General features: G+C 43.0%; 1 long non-coding RNA gene across 1 annotated transcript in view; it reads right to left on the bottom strand.

Annotated features, from left to right (window-relative positions):
- The window catches only part of LOC306642744, an 838,964-nt gene that overhangs the window by 197,206 nt on the left and 616,508 nt on the right, over positions 1-25,250 (bottom strand). The gene's annotated exons all lie outside the window — the stretch shown is intronic.

Here is a 25,250-nt window from a genome sequence, read left to right as displayed (position 1 = left end):
ATTTGTTGATGGGCATCTAGACTGATTCTATAACTTGGCTATTGCAATTAGTATGTAGATAAACATTGTGTATGCAGGCATCTCTTTCATGTGCTTCCTTTGATTCCTTTGGGTATATGCCAGGAGTGAGACAGCAGGATTGTATTGTCAATTTATGTTTAGTTTCATGAGGTACCTTCACACAGTTCTCCATAGTGACATTGCTAAATTACATTCCAACCAAAGGTGTATAATGATTCTTATTCCCCATCAACTTCACCAGCATTTGTTGCTTTGTAATTTGTTAAAACTGGGCCCGGAAAGATTGAACTATTTTGTAGAAAAGGGCAAGGGTGCAGTCTCAGTATCTGGATAGTGTGTTGGAAGGAATAGTTTGTACGGAAGATCTGTAGAGTTTAGCAATATTTCAGGACACTGGCAGTTTGATCCACTTTGGTCAACAGGCCAATAAAAGGTTCAACTGCGTATGCATTTGCGTTGTGATTACTGTGACCTTCTGTTCCATTGTAAGTGCCCAGAACCAATTCTGCTCCATTTGATCCTTTTTCTTATTACAGTGGTTAATACCTTCTCTTTAGTCTGAAGTCTATAATCCAGAAATGAAGAAAAAGACATGAGAACATAAATGTAGATTGACAACTATGAATTCAGTATATTACATGGTAATATAATGCAAACATAAAAAAGCATGCCTTTGGAATGTAGGTCTTCCCCTAGTCCCACCACTTGATGGAGAAATGACTGATGAACAGAAGATTGGGGTTTTTAAATCAATGTCCTGAAATATTTGTACTTTGATGATTGAAAATTACACTTTTAAATTTTCATTTTGCAAATAATAAAACATTTCACCCTGTGTACTGTGAGTCTTTTATTTGTTTTTCCACGAATTATGTTTTCTATGTCTTGCAGGAGCTGCCCCATGTGGTGGGGATTGAACCCAGAGCCTAGTGTCCCTGCCACCAAGCAACACCCCCAGTGTGGATTACTATTTAATATGCTTTCCCGTATTCTGTGTGTAGACTCCTTTTATTTTTCTCATTGATTTGTAGGAGCCCTTGATACCATTGTGGACCAGTCATACTCAGCAGAGGTCAGGGTGGGCTCAGGGTTGGAACACAATGGGTTTGGGAGGGATTGGGGTACTATGTCACCTTGTGTGTTTGGTCTGTCTTGGGACGAAGTCAGGGCCTCCAGTCCATCTGGTCCCAGGTGAAGACAGGTTTAGGATGGAGACAAGGGTGGGGTTGGGGGTGGGGATGAATTCTGGGAAATTGGTGCCTGACTCAAAACCAGGTCAAGAACCATCTGCTCATTGACAAGTCCAGGTCAGGGCAGGCTTATCCCTGTACTCCCTGATAGGCACTAGTGGGGCTCAAACTACAAGTGAGCCAGGCTTATGGCTCTGCTGCTGCTGCTGTTGTCTCTGAACCATAAGCCTGCCCCCAGCCACCAGACCCATGCCCTGAGTCCCTCAGAGAATACAGGAAAAGCAGATTGGTTCTTCATATCCAAATGATAACATCACCCCTTCAAAAGACCTTGTTTGGTTTCAGGGATCTTCTCTCTGCATCCCTTCATGATCTGTGTCCCTTAGAAATTTCTCTTACCAGTCAAATGAGGGTTCTTGGCCAGATACAGAGAGGGATCACAAATAGGCAAAGCACATCTCTCTTGGTATTAGCAGCCCTGAACCTTGAGAACTGGTTGCTCTCAGATCTAAGTGTTAAGTGTCCCTGAGATTGAACATCAGTGAGCCTGAGCTCCTAATGATAGCAGATCCACTGTTCCCTTCCTGGGAGCAGTAGACTACAACCTCTGACAGTTTCCTGGAACTTATCTGCAGCCAGACCTAGCAGCTCCTGGGAGATCTCCATTTCACTATGTCACTTTGTGCTTGCCACCCTCAGGGTGATCTGCCCAGTTTGCCAGTTCTCATTGCAACCAACTTGACCTACTGTATTTGAGATAAAATCATGAAAAGATGAAATATAACCATCTGAGAGAGGGTTCATTAGGACTCATGCTGCCCCAGAAGGAGAAGTGGTATGGGACTTTTTGCATGAGGATATGGGGAAGGAATCTTATTTGAATTCAAAAAGTGGGTTCAAGTATCCACAGTGTCCTTCCAGATACACACAGAATTTTTACTTAGGCATGAGTATTGGAGGAGCTTCTGGCAGACCAGACTGGGGACCATATAGGGTCTCAAAGTGGTGGAGTCATCTAGAGGGAATGCAGGATGGAGTCCTCTGGGATGGACCTACTGCGGTATCAAAATTTTCCAAGTGATCATGAGGCATCTGGGGCAGGAATTACCATAAAAGACAGGAGTATGTCATAAGAACATCGGGCCCTTCTGTCTCAATTGGTTGGAGAGTTGTTTTGGAGTCTTCAACACTCTGTACCATTAACCATAGCCTAAAGATGGCATTTTTCTTACAGCTTCTTTCTGATTCTGTGAAAGATGCTATACATGGAGGCTGGGTCAATCCCCAAAGTGGCCAAGGCCTTCTTGAGTAGGTGGCCTGGTGAGAGGACAAGGCCTGGCTTCTAGGATAAGAGTCACAGCACCCTAGGGAAACATCAACTGACACCATCAGCAATAACCCACCCCGACTGGTGCATGTACAGCACAGCAAAGTGTTCCTGATTCTTCTCTCCTATAACATTGCAGTCATTCTTTCATTTATTCATAAGATTCAGTCATTGAATACATTCCTGCAATATCATTTTGAATGAGTTGCTCTCTGTTAATTAAATTAACATCCAGAACTGAAAGTGTTGATTTTCCCTTCCCTTATTCCTACTCTCTGTTTTTGTTGATGCAAGTTTCTGACCTATGTCATTTTCTGGCTCACTGGAGAACTTTTAACATTTCTTCCAAGGCAGTTCTGCTGGTGATAAGTTCTCTCAAATTATATTTGACTGGAAAGTCCTCAATTTTTTTCTGTTTTGCAGGAGCATTTCACTGGTCTAGAATTGGGGGTAAAGAGAATTTTTTTCCCTCTCAACACTAAATATTTCATTGCACCCTCTTCTTGCTTGCATAGTCTCTGAACAAAAGCCTGATGGATCTTTGCTTCTCAGTGTATAAGGCATTCTTCCCCCCTATAGCTTCTTACAACACTTTCTACGTGACTTTATTTTCTGCAGTATGAATATGACAAGCATAGGTAAAATGTTCTGGCATTTTCTGCTCAATGATACCTATGGTTTGGTGGTTGTTGTGAGTTTTAGAGAATCCTCAGTCAGTATCATTTCAAATACTTCTTCTTTCTTCTCTTCTGGTATTCCCATTAGACATGAGTTACAACTTTGGTACTTATCCCACATTTTGGGTATTCTGTTTTGTCATTATCACTCTTTTCTCTTTGTGTCTGGGTTTAGGAAGTTTCTACTACAAACTACAAATTCACTGATTCTCTTCTTGGCTCTGTGCAGGTGTATTAGACAGTGCTATCCAGAGGAGCAGAGCCAACAGGAGGTATGATTAGAAAAAGAGAATTTATTAGATTGGTTTAAAGCACCAGAAGATGGATAGTCCAAAATGGCAGTCTGCAGGCTAGGATGGATGATGCTCAGGCCCCCATCACCAGCCAGCCTGAGTCTGCTATAGCACCAACAGGCCAGTGAAGGAGCTAGTGCTCAGCACTGAACCACAAGCTTTCCTGACCCTGTGGAGAAGATGCGTGGACCACATGCTATGCCAATAACTCACATGCAGCCCAGGGCTCTGAGCAGCCCTGCTGGGTGAGATTACTACTTGTTATGTTGCCAGGTGGAAAGCTCTTGTCTTCTACCTTCCAGAGACTGTGGAGCTCCAAGACCCATCACTGGTGGTGGTGGTACAATCAGCCACAACTGTACTTCAGTAGAGGTGCTCTGGCTAAAGGCCAGGACTGTCAGTAAAGCCCCTACAGGAATAGACACTGAGAAGGCCTTTGTTGAACCATCAGAAGATAATCTGGGGACAGGAGTTCCTGCATGAGCAGCAGAAGGTCAAAGATGAGAAAGTCCTATTGTGATGTTCATGGGAGTTCATCTGCATTCCTGTCAGTAAGGGTCCAGAAAATTTGGGAAATATCAGGGTAGGAAACAATTACCACTAAAATCCATAAATAGTGTCCATTTATGTGGATGTTTGCTAAATCAAAAGTCTCCCTTTCAACAGTGATCTGAATGCTGGGGTGGGAATTTTGAGGCCTCCAAGTGCCTGCTAGCTGCATCAAAACCTTGTGTCAGGCATATTTTTGGGAAGGACAGCCTTTGACACTACTTTGGAACTTACTGCTGGACCCCTAGTCCTGGGTCAGCTAAATCAACAAGGGGACATCAAGATTCAACCACAAGAGGTGTGTGGACCCAAGAGCAGGTGTACCCTGGACCTCAGACAGAAGATACCATGTTCATGGGATTGGGGAAGTGGGTAGTTGACCCCAGCTTACCTGGTCAGAGTGCATCTTATGAGTGCAGGTGAAAAGGGTGCCAGGTGTCAAAACAGGACAGAACTCTGAAAATTGCTGGCTTATACCTCAGCTTTCAACCTGGCATCAGGGCCTCCTCCAGGCTTCTTGGCCAGATTCCAGCCCCACCCCCAAATCTGAGAGATCTCTGGCTACAGACCAGGACCAATCATCATCCCTCAGATCCACTAGGTACTGGTTATTCCTCCTCCAAACTCCAGGAGTGCTGCACATCTACTGAGGGGAAACACCACCTCCCCTACACTTGAACACAAGGTGTAAAGCCTGGCCTCAGAACAACCAGTTTCTCCCTAGGGTTGGAGCAGTCAGCCAGTGTAGACAGACTAGGGTCACTGCTTAGAAGGCACACTGGCTCCCCAGCTTCCTCACAGTCCACCCCTAGGGCTGTGCTTTCTGCCCAACGGTTCCTTGGTTGAAGATCTTTGTGAAGTACCTTTCTTCCTTCTGGAAGTCAGATGGTTGAACTAAGGAAAGGAGAGCACTGAGGGACAGAAGGAACCCAAAGAGGGCAGCACAGGTGGAGGAACAGGAGGATGAGTTTTTATTTGAGTTGGTTTGCTAAATTTGGCTTTGGGAGTGGCAGATCATGGACAGAGAAGCTGAGGAAAGAAGCCATTTAGATTAACAGTGGGCAGGAGTGAGAGAAGCTGCAGCAAGAGAACTGGGGCTTCATCAGAGAAAATATCCACTGCCCTGAGAGTCACCCATGGGCCTGCCACTGTACCTTGAGGATAAGTGGCAGGAGGAGCCAGGTCTGTGAGCTCATGGGGGTGTTATAGGGCTGGAGTGAGGCAGAAGCCCTCAGAGGCTTTTGTGGAATGTCTATGGGAAGAGGGACTGGTGGAGGACTCAGCCTCCTGACTTCATTGATCCAGTCAATGAAGCAGGCGACCCTGGTGAAGATGCTGGGGTAGACAGGATGCCAGCAGTCCTGGCCCCAGCTGGCTAGCCCTACTAGAACCCAGGCATTGGGGCCATAGAAGATAAGAGGACACCCAGAATCACCCTGAGGAAAGAGAGAGGAGTTAGTGTGGGGGCTGAGTGGGATCAGAGATAATGTTGGACACCCTAGGCTGCCATTGCCTGAGTCAGGGCCCCACTGAAGGCCTACCAGATCAATTACCCAGTGAGGGACACCAGGATGGAACACAAAGAAGCTCCTGAGATGATCCTCCCAGTGGAGATCATGTTTCTGAATCCATCAGTACATGGCTCCACCATCTGCTCCCCATGCCTGGGCTCCTGGTGACCCATGGCAACGTACAGGTAAGACCTGGAGGTGACAGCTCTATGCGCATAGGGGCCGGTGATCAGGTTGGGTCAGCTGACACCTCTGTGTAGACCCTCACTCTGTAAACCCTGAGCAGCAGGGAGTACCCACACTGCTTTATGGTTCACTGAGCACCTAACTTCTCTAGAATTTTGTAGAAACAGAATCATACAAGTTGTATTCATTTCTTTTGTCTGGTGTTTTTCATTAAAGATTCTTTTCTTCTACTTGTTTCTTTTCTTTCTTTTTTTTTTACAGTCCTGAAGATGAAATACAAGAGCCTCATACATGGCAGGTCAGCATGCTATTACAGTCATTTAGCCCCAGGACAGTTGTTTAGTAATTCACCTGGGCAGTCATGTGCACCCAGAGTTTATTCCTGATTATTGCTGAGCAGTGTTCTAGTGTAGCCATATTCCACAGTTTGTTTATTAGCCTGCTACTGATCTTTTGACTTTTTCTTAGTTTTGAACTATTACCCAAGAAACCTGCAGCAAATTGTCTTGTGGTCATGTAGATGTCTTTATTGACCAGGTGCTTTCATTTCTCCTGGATAAATACCTAAAATTACTATGTCTGGGTTGTGAAGCAGAAGTGTATGTAGTTTTTTTTCATAAATGTTTTCAAAATATTTATGCCAGTTCACATTGCTACCATTTGGGTATGAGAGTTTCAGTTGCTTCACATCCTTGGCAACACTTGATATAGACAGTCATTTTAATGCAGCCATCCTAGTGAATGTGCAGAGGTATCTCATTGGTGTTCGAGTTTGTATTTCTCCAGTGCCTGAGAGGCTTTTTCATTTGCTTGTTTGACATCTGATGAACTATCTGATAAAGAGCTTATTTCAATCTTTTTCACACTTTTCAAATCTTTCCAATTTGAAATAATATAGATTTAGGCTAGAATTGTGGGATACTACAGAGAATCTACATACCCCACACCTAGCTTCTTCTAATGCTAGCATCTTACTTATCCATGGTATAATTACTTAAACCAAGGAATTAGAGATGGATCATTAAATACATATTCAGATTTTACTAAGTACAAATATCCCTACTCTATTCCATGATCCAATCCAGTATTCCACTTATCTTTAATTATCAAGTTTTATTAACCTTCTTCAATCTCAATATTTCCTTCTTTTTATGACCTTCACATTTTTGTGTACTACCAACCAGATACTAATATTCACATTATTTTTGGTACTAGAGATTGAGTCCATGGGCGCTTTATCACTGTCCCACATCCTCATCCATTTTTATTTTTTATATGAAAACAGGGTATCCCTAAGTTGAAAACTGTCTCACTAAATTACTAAAGTTTGCCATGAACTTGCAGTCAACCCCCTGAGCCACTGGGTTTATAGGTGTGCGCCAGCATACCAGGCATGACCAGATATTATGTAGGATGCCCCTAGATGTTGACTTACCCGCTATTTTTTGATGATTAGACTGCTGCTATGAACTTACAGTAAAAAACGCTGGGTACAGATGTAATGCTAAGATACAGAAGATGGCCAACTGTAAATCTCATTTGCAGAAAATTCAGAATAAGTTCTAAAGACTAAAAGTGAATCTGCTGGTTAGGGATGAGAAGAGGGCTGAATGGGGAGTTGTGGGTGCTGGTAACAGGTTGCATCGATACCAGAAAAATCATCATGCTGTACACTTATGAATAACTCATCCTTGTGTTTATGCTACATGTAAATCAAAGTTTAAAACAGGCAACTAAAATGGATGCTGTTTGAGGGTCCTTGCAGTGGACAGCTTTGTGCTGGGATGGGCTGAGGAAGTGCTGGTCTGGAGGAAGACTGATAAGCCAAGAAGCCCAGAAAAAATATTGGAGGAAAGGAAGCAGGAAGTCTGGGGTCTCTTCAAAGATAGTTGAGGCCAACACAGCCCCTTCAGGGGAAACAGAGGCCAACAAGACAGGCAACAGTGCAGTAGAACCCAGCCTTACTCACTTGGCAGATGACCTTTCCTGCTGAGATGTCCCCTGCACACAGCATCTCTTCATGCACAGAGTAGTCCTTGCCTTTTCCAGATGTTTGCCCATAGCTGGTATTGCAGAATGTGCTCTCCACAAGGTTCACTTTAGCTTCCTGGAGAGAGTGGGGTGGTAGCAGTGGTGCTGTGAAAATAAGGGGGAGGTGAGAGACATTAACTATGCCTTAGCAAAGAAACCCAGACTACTCAGAACCCCCAATTTGCCTGACACTCATCACTACTACCAAGCATGGGGTTCAAACCTCGATTTAGTCTTTCATCTACCCCTGATAAGATCCTCTCCTTTTTCTCAAAGCTGTCCGTATACTTAACCGAGTCCCTCCACAACAATAGAACACACCTCCCCTATTGCACAAAGTGGCAAATCCCACTCCCTGGGGTTCAGCAACCATTCACTCACTCACCTATCCTTTCATAAACCATGTAGTCCGCTCTCCTCCCATCCATCACTAATTTTTGTCATCTCTCTATCCATCCATCCACTCACATGTTCACTCATTCACCCACTTTGCCATCCATCTACCTATCTCCCACAGTAATTCTTCCATCCACTCTCATCAATCTCTCCATTCCTTCTTCCTCCTCCTCAGCCATTAACACATTCAACCACTCATCCACCCATTCACCCATCCATCCATCCATCCACCTATCTTCTCATCCAATTGCACACTCATCTTCCCATCTGTCAGCCCCTCCATTCACTCATCCAATCACTTATCTATTCACTTGTCCTTGTCTTTGGTGTATTTTAGACATTGATGGTATAGAGTGACACTGAGTTGGGAGAGACAGAGCAATTAAATGAAGAAATTGTTACATGGGATGAACTAAATATAATGGGGAGATGATAGTAGAAGTTGCCTATTTCAGCTGACATGATTGAGGAAAACTAGGAGTACTGAGCTGAGCTGAGCTGTAAATGTCAAGAAGAACGCAGTCATGCAAAGAGGAGAGGGAAAAGCAAGCTAGGCAGGGAAAGTAGCAAAGCAAATGGTCTAGAGATGGAGATGGCCTTTCTCAGGATGAGCAAAGTTGACTGTGCTGCTAGGTATCAGGTATGTGAGGGATGCAGTAGGAGATGAGGCAGAGAAGGGGCAGGGCACCAATATTGTGTACAGCCTTACAGCCGAGGTGGGGAGTTTACATTTTATTCTAAGTGCCCATAAAAGGGCCATGTGGGGACTTGAATGGGAGTACACAGCATGGAAAATGGGAGACAAATTTGGGGCAACAGGCAGGAAACAGTACTTTACTAGGCCAGGGTAGAAGAGAGCAGTGGAGTACCTCCCAGGAGCCAGAGCCTAGGACACCATTTGGGACATTAAAACAAGACTTAGTTCCTACCTTCAAGGAAGAATCAACACATGTGTTTGTGTGCACTCATATGTATGCTGGATGCTGGTGATCACATGACTAGGGAGTGTTTCTAGCACCGAGTGGGCAGGAATTAGGGTTGTTGGCAGAGCCCCACAAACAGAAGACATGTTCTGTCCAACATACACATAGCACCTCTGTTGAGAAACACTGAAACAAATTCTGACCCCATGGATAATTACAAATTTGTACTACTTTTCCTTTCATTGAAAGAACACCAGAAGTTTCCCCAAACCATAAACAATCCTTTCTTTATTAAATCATCCATGCATAAGCCTTTGTCTATAATTCTCTTCTTTCAACTTGTCACAGTGGCAAAAAGCTAACTCATATACCAGGTGTCTCCCAATGTCTCCTTTTGACCCATCCCAAGGTCTCACTACCTCTGCAGCCCCTTCCTGAAGCTTTTCTGCCTGGAAGTAAGTGCTCACAAGGAATTTCTTAAATGCATGAAGGAGCACACAGAATGTAAGCTCTCCTTGTTCCTGAAAGGGAATGAATCTTCATGGGTTTGTTCATACAGCTCTCTGACCTGGAGGGTTCCCATCCACACCAGGCCCAATTCCTCCTTTAGGGAAGTCCCTGCAACTCCTTGAACCTGATCCCCATATTATAGCATCTCTTTGGACCCCTTCCTTCATCTGTCCTCCTTGCCCACTTTGAGCTTTCCTCCTGAAAGGATGGAGACACCTTGTCATGGGATCTCGCCACCCCTCATGTCAGGGAGGGTTTCAGGGGAATACACACAGAATAGATGCCAAGAGGACCCAGCTGGGCTCTCAAGGTCAGTAAGTGCTCAAGCTGCAACTTCTCTACCTGGACTGTGAATCCCAAGTTCCCTTTGGGTTCCTCCACATGTGTTATGAAGTTAGGCACAGAGGCCCAGGAGGGCCAGGAGAGTTAGACTCCTGGTTGTCCATGTCATTCTCCAAGGTCAGGGAGTCCTACCCTCCCCACCTAAACAGCCTAACACATGGAATGGTGGCAGCCAAGGTTCCTCACAGAAATGGAGTTTAATAAAGATAATGGAAGAACAAATTTCATTGCTGGTCATATCTGATCTCTACCTACAATCTTACTCTCAGGAGTGTGGGGTAAAGTGCCAATGTTCTCAGGACATGTCTGTTTTAGGACATAGGGAAGAGGGGTCTCCCAGCTGGGGTTGAGGATGAAGGATGATAAGGACCCAGGCAAACAAAGAAAGCACTGGGTGACCAGTGGGAAGGACAGTCCACATGGAGCAGACAGTGGATCAAGGAAGGAGCAGTGTGCATTTGGTGGCAGCACACTGACCACAGCAAATCCCAAGGAGGGCCATCCCCTCTGCTCCCATTTTCTCCTCTCACCCTTGCATCTTCCTTCCCTGCCAAACCCCTGTGAGGGCCCCAGGAAACATAACTCATTTGAGAAATCCGTGGGCAGTGGAAAGTAGCCAGTAGGAGTCAATGAGGACAGCTCTGCTGAGGTGTCAGCCCTGGTAGAGCAGGCTGGTCTGCCATGGCCACTGGCCAGCCACTGCATCGTGGCCACCGTACACCTTCCCCATCACCTTGGGCTTCCCACACACTGTGGAGACAACCCCCAACACACTTGTTACACACACCTGTTGTTCCCCAGAAGACCACCCCAAGGAGGCCCCTGCTTCACTTCACAGATGGGAAGACCAAGGTCAAGGGATAAGAGACCTGGCCTAAATGATTGAGGGCTGTCTTGACCTCTGTCTTCAGTGACCATAGCCTGCGTCTAGATGGCTTAGAATAGCTAAGCACGTGCTGTGGGAATATTCATCTAGTGCTCTGGACAGCATGGGGCAAGGTGAAAGGATGACCACAGCAGCCTGCCAGGGGCCCAGGGTCTGGGAAGGACGCCCTGTGACCTCATTCCCTTCACTAACACACCTCTGTGCCTACTTTTCAGATGGAAGGACTGAAGTCCTCTGAGGTTACTACTCTTACTTGTTCAGGATCATGATTTCTAGGTGACTGTCCCCACTTCACACTCTCCACCCATGTCACAGGGAGAGAAATCATAAGCAGGCGTCTGTGGTGCTGTGTGACCTGGGGTGACCACTCCCCTCATGGCAAGTTCCATTTCTAAAGGGGTGGGCCTAATGAAGACAACTTTGTTTAGAAGATTTCCATCTTGGGGGTGTGGGGTCTGTGGTCCTCACATTTGAGGAGTGTTGTCTTGGTCCCTGGATGTGCATCCCAATATCAGGAAAGGGACCTGAGACTCTGAGCCTGCCTGCCTCTGCCTCTGGGCCCCGTACAACCCAAACCCTGGGTCACACCTGGGCCACCTGTGCTGTTCCACAGTCCCATACCTGATCCGTGGCAGGGATTCCCACCCATAAATTCCTCACCAGAATGGGACCCTGTCCTACTTCAGTTGATGTCATCTCTGTGGTCTCCTGCTTCAGGCAGAGGCAATGAGAAGATACTAGTAGCTTCTGGCATCAAAGCCTGCCAGAGCCTGCACTGGCAGACAAGACCCAGGACTGTAGGTCGGAAGCTGAGCCCGGGGCGGGCCGCCGGCCCCCACGTGCCAACCCGCACCTGCCAGCCGACCCTGCGCCCTCCTCCTGCTATCGTCCTTTGCTCCTGCGGTGATTTCAGAATTTCAGTCCATTTTTTCAACAGACACTGCTGCGGCCAAGAACCCAGGACCTAGTTTGACTTTGAGAGACTTGTTTTTGTGGATGGCTCCACCGCGGAGATGATGACAGTATTTCTGTATGACAGTGTCGCCGATGGATGGCCGGGCCCTCAGCAGAGCGGGCATGACAGGTCGGCAGGGCCCTGCTGGGTTGGCGAAACGTGTCCGCCCTAGGGTGAGTTCTCAGGTGTCTTAATGCATCATCGCCGTCCTCTGCCTGGGTCCTGCTCCTCCTGCCTGGGGTGCGAGCGGCCAGCTGCCATCGGGCTGGACTGAGGCAGCCTCTCCCCGCCCTGCCCCGCCCCTGCAAGGCTCGGAGTGCAGGACCTGCGCCCGCTGTCCCTCGCCATCAGCTGCACGCAGCCCGAGACGCACTCCTTCCAGCTGAGGGCGCCGTGGGGGCTTCTGGTTCATGGAGGCAGCTCTCAGGGGCGAGGCTGGAGGTTGAGGGGCTCCCGGCAGGGAGGGAACCGTCAGCGGGCAGGCAGCTGGGATGTGGCTTTGCCATACCTCAGGGAGCCCAGTGGCCAGCGCCCACTGTGGAGAAGGCCCGAAGGTGAAGGTAGTTAACGTTATAATATTTTTATTAGAATGTTTTATTTTATAAAAATAAAACTTGATCTCTATAAAAAATATGAAACAACAAATACTGGATGGGGGACCAATACGAAACCTTCCATATCACTGATGGGAATGTAAATAAGTATCATCCCTATGAAGAACAATATGGAGGTACCACAAAAATCTAAACATAAACTGATCACATGATCCAGCTATCACATTCCTGACTTATACCCAAAGGAATCAAAGCAAGCACATGAGAGAGATACTTGCATACCCATGATTATTTATGTACTACTCACAACAGCCAAGTTATGAAATCAGTCTAGATGCCCATCAAGAGAAGAACGGAAATCCAATGCATTTTTATACATAAGTGATGAATCTTCAGAAAGAGAAATTAGGAAAACTACCCCATTCACAATAGCATCGAAAAAAATAAAATATTTGGGAATCAATCTCACAAAAGAGCTGAAAGACCTCTACAATGAGAACTACAGAACACTAAAGAAAGAAATTAAAGAACACCTTAGAAGATGGAAAGATCTTCCATGTTCTTGGATAAGAAGAATTAATATTGTCAACATGGCCATACTACCTAAAGTGCTATACAAATTCAATGCAATTCCAATTAAAATCCCAATGACGTACCTTACAGAAATAGAGCAAGCAATTATGAAATTCATCTGGAAGAATAAGAAACCCAGAATAGCTAAAGCAATCCTTAGCAGGAAGAGTGAAACAGGGGGTATTGCAATACCAGATCTTCAACTCTACTACAAAGCAATAGTAACAAAAACACCATGGTATTGGTACCAAAATAGACAGGTAGATCAATGGTACAGAATAGAGGACACAGACACAAACCCAAATAAATACAATTTTCTCATACTAGAAAAAGGTGCCAAAAATATGCAATGGAGAAAAGATAGCCTCTTCAACAAATGGTGCTGGGAAAATTGGAAATCCATATGCAACAGAATGAAACTAAAGCCATATCTCTCACCATGCACGAAACTAAACTCAAAATGGATTAAGGACTTCAGAATCAGACCAGAGACCCTGCAGAATATAGAAGAAAAAGTAGGTCCAGATCTTCAACATGTCAGCGTAGGACCAGACTTCCTTAACAGGACTCCCATAGCACAAGAAATAAAAGCAAGAATCAATAACTGGGATAGATTCAAACTAAAAAGCTTTCTCTCAGCAAAGGAAACTATCAGCAATGCGAAGAAAGAGCCTACGGAGTGGGAGAATATTTTTGCCAATCATACTTCAGATAGAGCACTAATCTCCAGAATCTATAAAGAACTCAAAAAACTCTACACCAAGAATTCAAATAATCCAGTTGACAAATGGGCTAAGGAAATGAATAGAAACTTCACAGAAGAAGATCTACAAGAAATCAACAAACATATGGAAACATGTTCAACATCTCTAGTAATAAGAGAAATGCAAATCAAAACCACCCTAAGATTCCATCTCACCCCAATTAGAATGGCGATTATCAAGAATACGAGCTGAACAGGTGTTGGCGAGGATGTGGGGAGAAAGGTACACTCATACCTTGCTGGTGGGGCTGCAAATTAGTGCAGCCACTCTGGAAAGCAGTGTGGAGATTCCTTAGAAAACTTGGAATGGACCCTCCATTTGACCCAGCTGTCCCACTCCTTGGCCTATACCCAAAGGACTTAAAATCAGAATACTAAAGAGATACAGCCACATCAATGTTCATAGCTGCTCAATTCACAATAGCCAGACTGTGGAACCAACCTAGATGCCCTTCAATTGATGAGTGGATAAAGAAACTGTGGTATATATATACAATGGAATATTACTCAGCCATAGAGAATGATAAAATTATGGCATTTGCAGGCAAATGGATGAAATTGGAGAATATCATGCTAAGTGAGATAAGCCAATGTCAAAAAGCCAAAGGACGAATGATATCGCTAATAAGTGGATGATGACACATAATGGGGGGAGGGAAGGGTTAGTGTTAGGGTTAGAGTTAGGGTTAGGGAGGCGGGCAAGTATGGAGGAAGGAAGCACTGTATAGAGGGAAAAGAGGGGTGGGAGGGGTGGGGGGAAGGAAAAAATAACAGATGAATCAAACAACATTACTCTATGTAAATTTATGAATACACAAATGGTATACCTTTACGCCATGTACAAACAGAGAAACATGTATCCCATTTGTTTACAATGAAATAAAAATAAATAAATAAAAAAAAGAATTAAAATTAAAAAAAAAAGAGAGAGAAGAACGGACAAAGAAAATGTGCTATGTAAGCCAGGCATCATGGTGCATGCCTGAAATCCCAGTGACACAGGACGCCTAGGCAAGAGGATCTCAAGTTTAGGCAAGCATGAAGAACTTAGTAGCACTGTGTCTCAAAATACAAATTTTAGAAAGGACTGGGGAAGAGGCTATCTTTTCTCCATTGCATATTTTTGGCGCCTTTGTCTAGTATTAGAAAGTTGTATTTATTTGGGTTTGTGTCCGTGTCCTCTATTCTGTACCATTGATCTACCTTTCTATTTTGGTACCAATACCATGCCATTTTTGTTACTTTGTAGTAGAGTTGAAGATCTGGTATTGCGATACCCCCTGCTTCGCTCTTCCTGGTAAGGATTGCTTTAGCTATTCTGGGTTTCTTATTCTTCCAGATGAATTTCATAATTGCTTGCTCTATTTCTGTAAGGTACATCATTGGGATTTTAAATGGAATTGCATTGAATCTGTATAGCACTTTTGGTAGTATGGCCATTTTGACAATATTAATTCTTCCTATCCAAGAACATGGCAGATCTTTCCATCTTCTAAGGTTTTCTTCAATTTCTTTCTTTAGTGTTCTGTAGTTCTCATTGTAGAGGTCTTTCACCTCTTTTGTGAGATTGATTCCCAAGTATTTTATTTTTTTCGAGGCTATTGTGAATGGGGTAGTTTTCCTAATTATTCTTTCTAAAGATTCATCAATTATGTATAAAAATGCATTAGATTTATGTGCATTGATCTCATATCCTGCTACATTACTGAATTCACTTATGAGTTCTAAAAGTTTTGTGGTAGAATTTCCTGGTTCCTCTAAGTATATAATCATATCATCAGCAAATAGGGATAGTTTGAGTTCTTCTTTTCCTATTCATATCCCTTTAATTTCTTTGGTCTGTCTAATTGCTCAGGCTAGAGTTTCAAGGAAGATATTGAATAGAACTGGTGAAAGAGGGCGTCCCTGCGGTGTTCCAGTTTTTAGGGGGAATGCTTTCAGTTTTTCACCATTTAGAATGATATTAGCCATGGGCTTAGCATAGATGGCCTTTACAATGTTAAGGAATGTTCCTACTATTCCTATTTTTTCTAGTGTTTTGAGCATGAAGGGATGCCATATTTTATCAAATGCTTTTTCTACATCTATGAAATAATCATGTGATTCTTGACTTTAAGTCTATTGATATGGTGAATTACGTTTATTGATTTCCAGATGTTGAACCAACCTTGCATCCCTGGGATGAAACCCACTTGATCATGGTGCACTATCTTTTTAATATATTTTTGTATGCGATTTGCTAAAATTTTGTTGAGAATTTTTGCGTCGATGTTCATTAAGGATATTGGTCTGAAATTTTCTTTCCTCGATGTGTTCTGTCTGGTTTGGGTATCAGGGTAATACTGGCTTCATAGAATGAGTTTGGGAGGGTTCCCTCCTCTTCTATTTCATGGAATACTTTGAGAAGTATTGGAATGAGCTCTTCTTTAAAGGTTTCTGTAGAACTCGGCTGAGAATCCATCTGGTCCTGGACTTTTTTTGCTGGTAAGCTTTTGATGACTTCTTCTATTTCATTACTTGAAATTGGTCTATTTAAATTGTGTATGTCCTCCTCGTTCAGTTTAGGCAATTCATATGTCACTAGAAACCTATTGATGTCTTCAAAATTTTCTATTTTGTTGGAGTATAGATTTTCAAAATAGCTTCTAATTATGTTTTGTATTTCAATCGTATCTGTTGTGATACTTCCTTGTTCATTCCGAATTTTAGTGATTTGGGTTTTCTCTCGTCTTCTCTGTTAGTGTGGCTAAGGGTTTATCAATATTGTTTATTTTTTCCAAGAACCCACTATTTATTTTGTCAATTTTTCCGATTGTTTCTTTTGTTTCAATTTCATTGATTTCAGCTCTGAGTTTAACTACTTCCTTTCTTCTACTACTTTTGGTGTTGGTCTGTTCTTCTTTTTCTAGGGCTTTGAGCTGTAGGGTTAGGTCGTTTATTTGTTGAGTTTTACTTCTTTTATTGAATGTGCTCCATGAAATAAATTTCCCTCTAAGTACTGCTTTCATGTGTCCCAGAAATTTTGATATGATGTTTCTTTGTTCTCATTTACCTCTTAGAATTTTTTTAATATCCTTCCTAGTATGTTCTGTGATCCATTCATCATATAATAGCATATTGTTTAATCTCCAGGTGTTCGAGTAGTTTCTGTTTTTTACTCTTTCATTGATTTGTAATTTCAATCCATTATGATCTGATATAATACAAGGTAGTGTCTCTATCTTCTTGTATTTGCTAACATTAGCTTTGTGGCATAATATATGGTCTATTTCAGAGAAGGATCCATGTGCTGCTGAGAAGAAAGTGTATTCGCTCTTGGTTGGATGGTATATTCTATAAATGTCCGTTAAGTCTAAATTATTGATTGTGTTATTGAGATCTATGGTTTCTTTGTTCAATTTTTGTTTGGAAGATCTGTCCAGTGGTGAGAGAGGCATATTAAAATCACCTAGTATTATTGTGTTATGGTCTATTTGGTTTCTGAAATTGAGAAGGATTTGTTTGACATACATGGATGAGCCACTGTTTGGGGCATATGTTTATGATTGTTAGGTCTTGCTGATTTATGCTTCCCTTAAGCTGTATGAAATGACCTTCTTTATCCCTTCTGTCTAGTTTTGGCTTGAAGTCCACATTATCTGAAATGAGGATGGATACCCCAGCTTTTTTGCTGAGTCCATGTGCATGGTATATTTTTCCCCATCCTTTCACCTTTAGTCTATGGGTATCTCTTTCTACGAGGTGAGTCTCTTGCAGGCAACATATTGTTGGATCTTTCTTTTTAATCCAATCTGCCAGTCTATATCTTTTGATTGATGAGTATAGGCCATTAACATTCAGGGTTATTATTGAGATATGATTTGTATTCCCAGTCATTTGGCTCATTTTTAAATTTTATTTATTTATTTATTTTTGACACAACTTGGTTCCTCCTTTATTTGACAATTCCTTTAGGATAATTCCTCCCTTTTCTGATTTGCTTCTTTGTTTTTCATCTCTTCCTCATGGACTATTTTGCTGAGAATGTTCTGTAATGCTGGCTATCTTTTTGTAAATTCTTTTAGCTTTTGTTTATCATGGAAGGATTTTATTTCATCATCAAATTTGAAGGGAAGCTTTGCTGGGTATAAGATTCTTGGTTGGCATCTATTTTCTTTCAGGGATTGAAAAATGTTGTTCCAGGCCCTTCTAGCTTTTAAGGTCGGGATTGAAAAATCTGCTCTTATCTGTATTGGTTTCCCCCTGAATGTAATTTGATTCTTTTCTCTCACAGTCTTTAAAATTCTGTCCTTATTTTGTATGTTAGGTATTTTCTTTATAATGTGCCTTGTTGTGGGTCTGTTGTAATTTTGTGTATTTGGTGTCCTATAAGCCTCTTGAACTTGATTTTCCATTTTATTCTTCGGATTTGGGAAATTTTCTGGTATTATTTCATTGAATAGATTGTTCATTTCTTTGGTTTTTTTCTCTAAGCCTTTCTCAATCCCAATAATTCTTAAATTTGGCCTTTTCATGATATCCCATAGTTCTTGGAGATTCTGTTCATGATTTCGTACCATCTTCTCTGTTTCATCAACTTTGTTTTCAAGGTTACATATTTTGTCTTCAATATCTGAGGTTCTGTCTTCCAGATGTTCTATCCTATTGGTTATGCTTTCTATGGAGTTCTTAAGTTGGTTTATTGTTTCCTTCATTTCAAGGATTTCTGTTTGTTTTTTTTTTCAATATCTCTAACTCTTTATTGAAATGATCTTTTGCTTCCTGTATTTGCTCTTTTAACTGTCAATTGGTGCAATCATTCAATGCCTGCATTTGCTATTTCATCTCATCATTCAATGCCTGCATTTGCTCTTTCGTCTCATCATTTGCTTCCCTGATCATTTTAATTATGAACATTCTGAACTCCCTTTCTGTCATTTCTTCTGCGATGCTGTCATTGGATTTTATTGATGTATCATCTATATTTGTTTGGGGCATTTTCTTCCCCTGTTTTCTCATATTGTTCAAGTATCAGTGGATTGCTGAGATATTGCAGATTTCCTCTGTTGACTTATAATGTCCCTGAAGATTTCTAGTATATCCCCTCTTAGTCTTCAGTAGGCTGAAGTCTTGGAGGAAGTTGATAATGCAGTGCTCCACAAAGAAGCTGCCTCTCTAGGGGTGGTGGCCTTCAGGTGGGTTATATTCCCTGCTAGTGGGCAAAGGTGTCTCCACTTGTTGTCCAATGGTCATCCAAAGGGGAACTAGGCTGCTGGCTGAGGCAAGGCCTGTTTGGGCCTGTGTCTCTGATTTTACCGTCCTTGTGGGAAAACCTCACCCAGCAGGCAAGATCCACCCAGTGGGGAGGTCCTGCTGGTCAGTTCCCCTCCTAGAGGTTCCCCTCAACCCACAACTACCGCCTGGGCTGGGCTGCCTTCCTCTGCAATGTTCCCAGGGGCCCGGACCTACCTCCTGGGTCTGGGAGCCTCAGCCTTTGCAGACGAGTCTCCTTAGGCTGCCCCACCTCAGAGAATCTGCCCCCAGTCCTGGAACCTTTGCTCCGCCCCTCAGCTTGTCTCTGTGTGGCTCTTCCACCAAGAAGCCTCCTAGGTCCTGGGACCCTGCTCTGCACCTAATCGCCTGGCTATGCAGCCCCTCCTCTGAGCAGCCACCTGGAGCCCCGTAGTCCCAGCTCCAAGTCCCAGCGACCCGCCACACACCTCTTCCTCCAGGCCGCCACCCGGTGTTCCAATGTGGTTGCTAGGAGTCCAAGCAACTCACTGCACACCTCCTCCTCCCGACAGCTGCCCGTAGCCCTGGTGCAGTCACTCTGAGTCCACGCAACCTGCCGCATGTGTCCTCCTCCAGGCAGCCACCCAGAGCTCTGGTGCGGCCACTCTGAGTCCAAGCGACCCGCTGCACTCCTCCTCCTCCTCCAGGTAGCCCCCTGGTGTTCAGGAGCGGTCGCTCTGACTCCAAACGACTCACCATGCGCCTCCTCCTCTGTGCAGCCGCCCGTATCCCTGGTGCAGTCACTCCGAGTCCAAGCGACCCCCATGCTCCTCCTCCTCTTCCTCCTCCGGGAAGCCCCCCAGTATTCAGGAGCAGTTGCTCTGAGTCCTGACAGCTCACCGTGCGCCTCCTCCTCTGGGCAGCCACCTGGAGCTCTGGTGCAGTCACTCCGAGTCCATGTAACCCACTGCGCTCCTCCTCCTCTTCCGGGCTGCCCCCCAGTGTTCAGGAGCGGTCGCTCTGAGTCTAAACAGCTCGCTGTGCAGCAGCTCCTCCTCTGGGCAGCCTCCTGGAGCCCCAGTGGTTGCTCCAAGTCCTTGCGTTGTGCTGAGCGGCCTCCTCTACAATGCTCCCAGTTGTCCGAGTTCACTGCTCCAGAGAGGGGAGGGGTGTCTCATTGGGCAACTCTACTTCACAAAGTTTCATGCATTCCGGGACTACTGCCCCATTCGGGACACCTCCCCAACAGGAGAGACTCACCCAGTGGCTTCAAGTTGGTCCCAGGTCTCTCAATATCTCCTCTTCTTGAATCCTGAGTCCTGGAGCAACATGAAATGCAGCTACCCTCTAGTCCACCTTCTTGAAACCCCCCCCCCAATACTATTTTTAAGAAAAGAATTTCATATATGTGAGAAATAGAAAATCTGATGATTCATTTTCAAAATATAAATTCTCAAATAAGTAGATTTTGGAAATTCTAAGCGCAGGGAAAAGAAGGCAGAGTGGAAAATTATCACAAGAGAGTTCATACAGCAGAGTGAAAAATTATCAGGAGGGTTCATACAATAACTTGTGAGTGTGGCAACCTTGAGACTCATGCACATACAGTCCCCTTTTAGAATAACAGGATGTGGGAATAGAAGCCTGTTTAACAGATTAACAGAAGGAAATACCTACACTGAGAAACATCAACTGAAGGGGGAAAAGATCTTAAACATAGTAAAAGGGTTTCCTCACCTAGGAATGTGGGGTCTTAGTCAAAGTTCAGGAAGGTTGTGACCCCCATAGTACTCAACCAAGGAGGAACTGGATGAGGGACCTTGTGCACTAGGGGATAAAATGCAGGTTGTATCTGCCCTGTAAAAGTCTCACTTTAGCTGCATTCTTTGTCTCCATGTCCTTTCCTTGGAATTGGACAAATGATCCTGTTTCAGGAACACACACACACACAGAGAGAGAAACACATTAATATTATTCACTTATAAATAAAATAAAAATGATATCATGTCATTTTCAGGAAAATGGATAGAATTAAAGATCACCATATAAGCAAAATAAGCAAGACTCAGAAAGACAGTATGGAATGTGTTTTCTCATATGAGAAATCTGGGAGGAGGGGCATAGTATCAAATAAAGAGGGTCTATCAGGGATGGAGGAGGGAACCAGGTGGAGGGAGATGGATACAAATGGAGGAATAGAAAAATGTACATTCAATCAAAGCTCCTTAGAATTGTGTATGAACATTTCACGATGAAACCCATTATTCTGTACAATTTATATGCCCTAATATGTATAATAAAATTAAACTACACAAGTCTCCAATTCAATTTTTTAAATTTGTAAAAAGAAAAAACTGTGAATGGTAATTAAGCACATGAAAATATGTTCCACATCATTAGGCATTAGGGAAATACAAATTAAAACTACAATGGGATATCACTTAATTTGAGTAGAATGGCTAATGAAACAGACAATACCAAATATTGACAAGGATGTAGAAAAAGTGGAACCCACACACATTTCAGAAGGAATGTAAAATGAGAGATCCTTTAGAAATCAGTTTGGAAATTTACAAATTATTAAACATAAAGTTACCACATAACACAGTTGTTTCACTTCTCAGAATCTACCCAAGAGAAACAAAAAGGCATGCCCCAAAAGAAAGAAAACTAAAAAAAAAATGTAAAGTAGTTTATTTTAAAACCAAAAATATTCATAGCACCATTGTTCATAATATCACAAAACTGCAAACAACCAAATTCTTGTCAACCAGAAAACAAATATCAAAGTGTGGTACAACCATGCCATGGAATAAAACATACAAAATATGGGTATGTGCCAGAGCCTAGAAATTAAAATAATGTTACCCTAAGTGTAGGAAGCCAGACGTGGAAGACAACAATTTCTGTGATGCTATTTATCTGAAGTACCTAGAAAATGAAAAAAAAAAAAAAAAAAAAAACTTAATGTGATCCTACAATTTGTATGATCAGAAAGATGAGAGATTACACTTCACTTATGCATAATCTAGCAAAATAAATAAATAAGAAAGGAAAAAAGACTGGTAGTTATCTAGAGGTAGAAGTGAGAGTGGAGATTAATGGCAAATTGGTTGATTATTGCACAAATCTGTGAATTTAACACGTTTCAAGGACGTTTCAAGGAAAAACCTCAAAATTGAGAGATAATGCTTCAGGGCACTTAATATGCAGTTGGGAGACCAATGCAAATCACCTCTGAGACATGACAACACACACTACTGAAACACTAAACTGGGCTGCCTATTCAGGTGCATGCTGGCTGCATGGAAAGCTCTAATAGCAAGGGTTTTGGAGATGGCAACACTGTGAGTCAGGAAGTAAGACTGCTGCTGGAAAAATTGCATCATTTTGTAGGAAGGGGCATGGGTACAATCTAAGTCTCTGGATAGTTTTGTGGAAGGAGTGATTTGTTCAGAAGATCAAGCATTTAACAGTGTTTCAGGAAACAGGTAGTTTGGCCACTTTGATCAGCATGGTGGGGTGCAGCCCAGATAAAGGTTGAGCTTTGGTTCCCAGTGAGATTTGATTAACAATGGCCTCCTGCTCCATTTCAAGGGCCCAGAACCAATTCTGCTCCATTTGACTTTTTTTCTGACAGTGGTAAATAAAATAACCTCCCTCTAGACTGAAGCTTATGGTCAGACATGAAGAAAAAGTCATAAGGAAATAAGTGTAAAAAGCTACCTCTCCAGAATCCTCTGCTTGCTGGCTCTAGGCCCTCTTGCACCCTAGGAATCCTATCAACCTCCCATAGAATGTGCAAAGGACATGGGGTTAGAAGCCTCAGGGTTCAGGGACAACAGCAATGGCAGCAATCACCAGAGGCAGGGTCTGGTTTGGCTCAGGTCCCCACAGTCCCTGCCCATCTGGAGTGCAGGACTGGAGGGTGTGACCTGGCCCTGACCTGAGCCTGACCCAACTGTAGACAATCCCTGATATTCCCCAAGTCATGCCCTTTCTTCCCCCACTACAGTCCTGACCCAGCATTCACTGGGGACCACAAACACAGGAGGAACTGGTTCAATCCCAAGATGGAGTCCCCCATAGACATTGTACCCCAACTCTTTCATACACAGTGTTGGCCCCACACTGACAACACAGTGACTTATGTTGGGAGTGGCTGGCCCACATTGCAATCTATTACTCTTAGAAATCAATGAGAAAATCCAAAGGAGGCTACACACCACATGGTATATGAATCATTGAAACATGGAATTTTGCAAAGGAGAACAATTTCCTTGAGGGGGGGTCCAAAGTTTATTGCTATTTATGGGATAAAAATGGGGTTGAACATAGGCATGCACAAAAGTGATTGGAGGTGAAATAGTTCATGGTTTGTCTTTCATCATCAAACATCATCGTTCTTCAGAGGACACAGTTTCCAAAAGTGGTGGCATTAGTGTGATCTGGGGATAGGGTTTTCAGCCCTCTGGCATTAAGCGGTTACCCACCAAACACCAGTATAGGCCCAAGGGAGATCAGTGGTTTTAATGGGAGCGGCATCGCAGCCCTGAAAATTAATCTAGGAAATTACTATTCTAAACCCCCATTTCAGAAGTGTTATCTCCTACAAAGCTTTGGGAGATGAACACTCTATTGCTCAGTGGCCTGTCCTCCAAAGTTAGTGATGTGTAAAGTTGACAAAATGCAAGTAACTACTGGCAAGCAAGTGAAGCTAGAGGGCTTTTTCAAGTTTCTCCTTAGTTTCAACAAGGCCCTAGATATCCACTCAGGCTGCTGCTTCATCAATAGGTTGTTTCTTTTAATTAATTGCTGAGTTCTTCCCGGTAAGACTGTGCTATGGCTTGTTTCAGTGTTCAACACTAGGGTGGGCCAGGGGGTGTTGTAGTTGTTTCCAGTTTGGGCCATCATGAATGATTGTGTACTGATATCCACTCTGCTGGGATAAACACCCAGGAATGTAGTCGCTGGGCCTATGGTAAGTGTGTGTTTAATTTTATCAGTTTTTAAAGACACACACTATTTTCCAGAATGGCTTTACCATCTTCTGGTTCCACCAGGAGTGAACGATAAATGGGAGTGCTGGCACCCTCACCAGCACTCTGTGGCATTACTGATGTGTGTTTTAGCTGTTCTAATTGGCATGGAGAGATTCCTACTGGGAGTTTCTACTTTGCATTTCATTCTTGGAAAGTGATGTCAAACATATTTTCATGTCTTCCTTGCCAAACATCTGACCTCTCTGGGAAAAGATAGGTAGATATCTATCTTTGCCCCCTTTCTAACTGGATTGTTTCTGTTTCTGCTATTCAATTTTTAAAATTTTTTTTATTTCATTCTTTCTAATTAGTTGTAAATGACAGTAGAATGCATTTATACATTTTGATACATAATACATAAATAGAGTGTAATCTTTCATCTTTCTGATTATTTGAGGATCATGTTCATGCAGTCATACATGTACATGAAATAATAATGTCTGTTTCACTCTACTATCATTCCTTCCCCCATACTTCTTCCCCTCCCTTCACTCCCCTCTACCTAATATAAAGTATTCCTTCCTATCCCATCCCCTTTTTGTGAATTAGCTTTCGCACATCAGAGAAAACATTTGACCTTTGGTTTTTGGGTTTGGCTTGTTTCACTTCTCATTATATTCTCTAACTCCATCCATTTACCAGCAAATGCCAGAATTTCATTCTTCTTTGAAGTTGAGTAATATTTCATCATATATACACACCACATTTTCTTTATCCATTCATCTGTTGAAGGGCATCTAGGTTGGTTCCATACTTTAGCTATTGTGAATTCAGCCACTATAAACATTGATGTGACTTCATCACTGTAGTATGTTGATTTTAAGTTCTTTGGGTATAAACCAAAGAGTGGTATTCAGTTTTGATAGTTTGTTATATATTCTAGATGAAAGATTTTAACCAGATATTGTATCTGCACCAAATGATCATCCAAACAAATCTTTCTGCTTGATCACAAAGAGAATGTTGCCAAAATATTCAAGTGCTATGTTGTCCCCTTGAAATGAATCAAGGCAGTGGTCCCAAATCACACTAGTAGAGATTATATTTGAATATAATATAGTTGAATGAAAAATGACATTTTTAATTAATAAATGTTCTAGATGAAGCAGTAGGGATGATTAATGTTCTTAAATCTTGACCATGAGGTTTGGTCAGGCTGCTGGGGCAGAGCTCTTGACTTAGCACCATAGCACTACATGGGACTCCATGGGCAGCTGCAGGCCACACAAACATCAGGCTGCACAGGGTGTTCCACCTTGGTACTAATCCAGAGGCTCATGTGTTCAGCCTTGTTTTAGTTTCACCACACA

This window comes from Sciurus vulgaris (genome assembly GCF_902686455.1).
Source record: "Sciurus vulgaris genome assembly, chromosome: 13".
Classification (NCBI taxonomy): Eukaryota; Metazoa; Chordata; class Mammalia; order Rodentia; family Sciuridae; genus Sciurus; species Sciurus vulgaris.
Note: the sequence above shows the minus strand (reverse complement) of the source record. Positions and strands in the feature narration are given on the sequence as shown.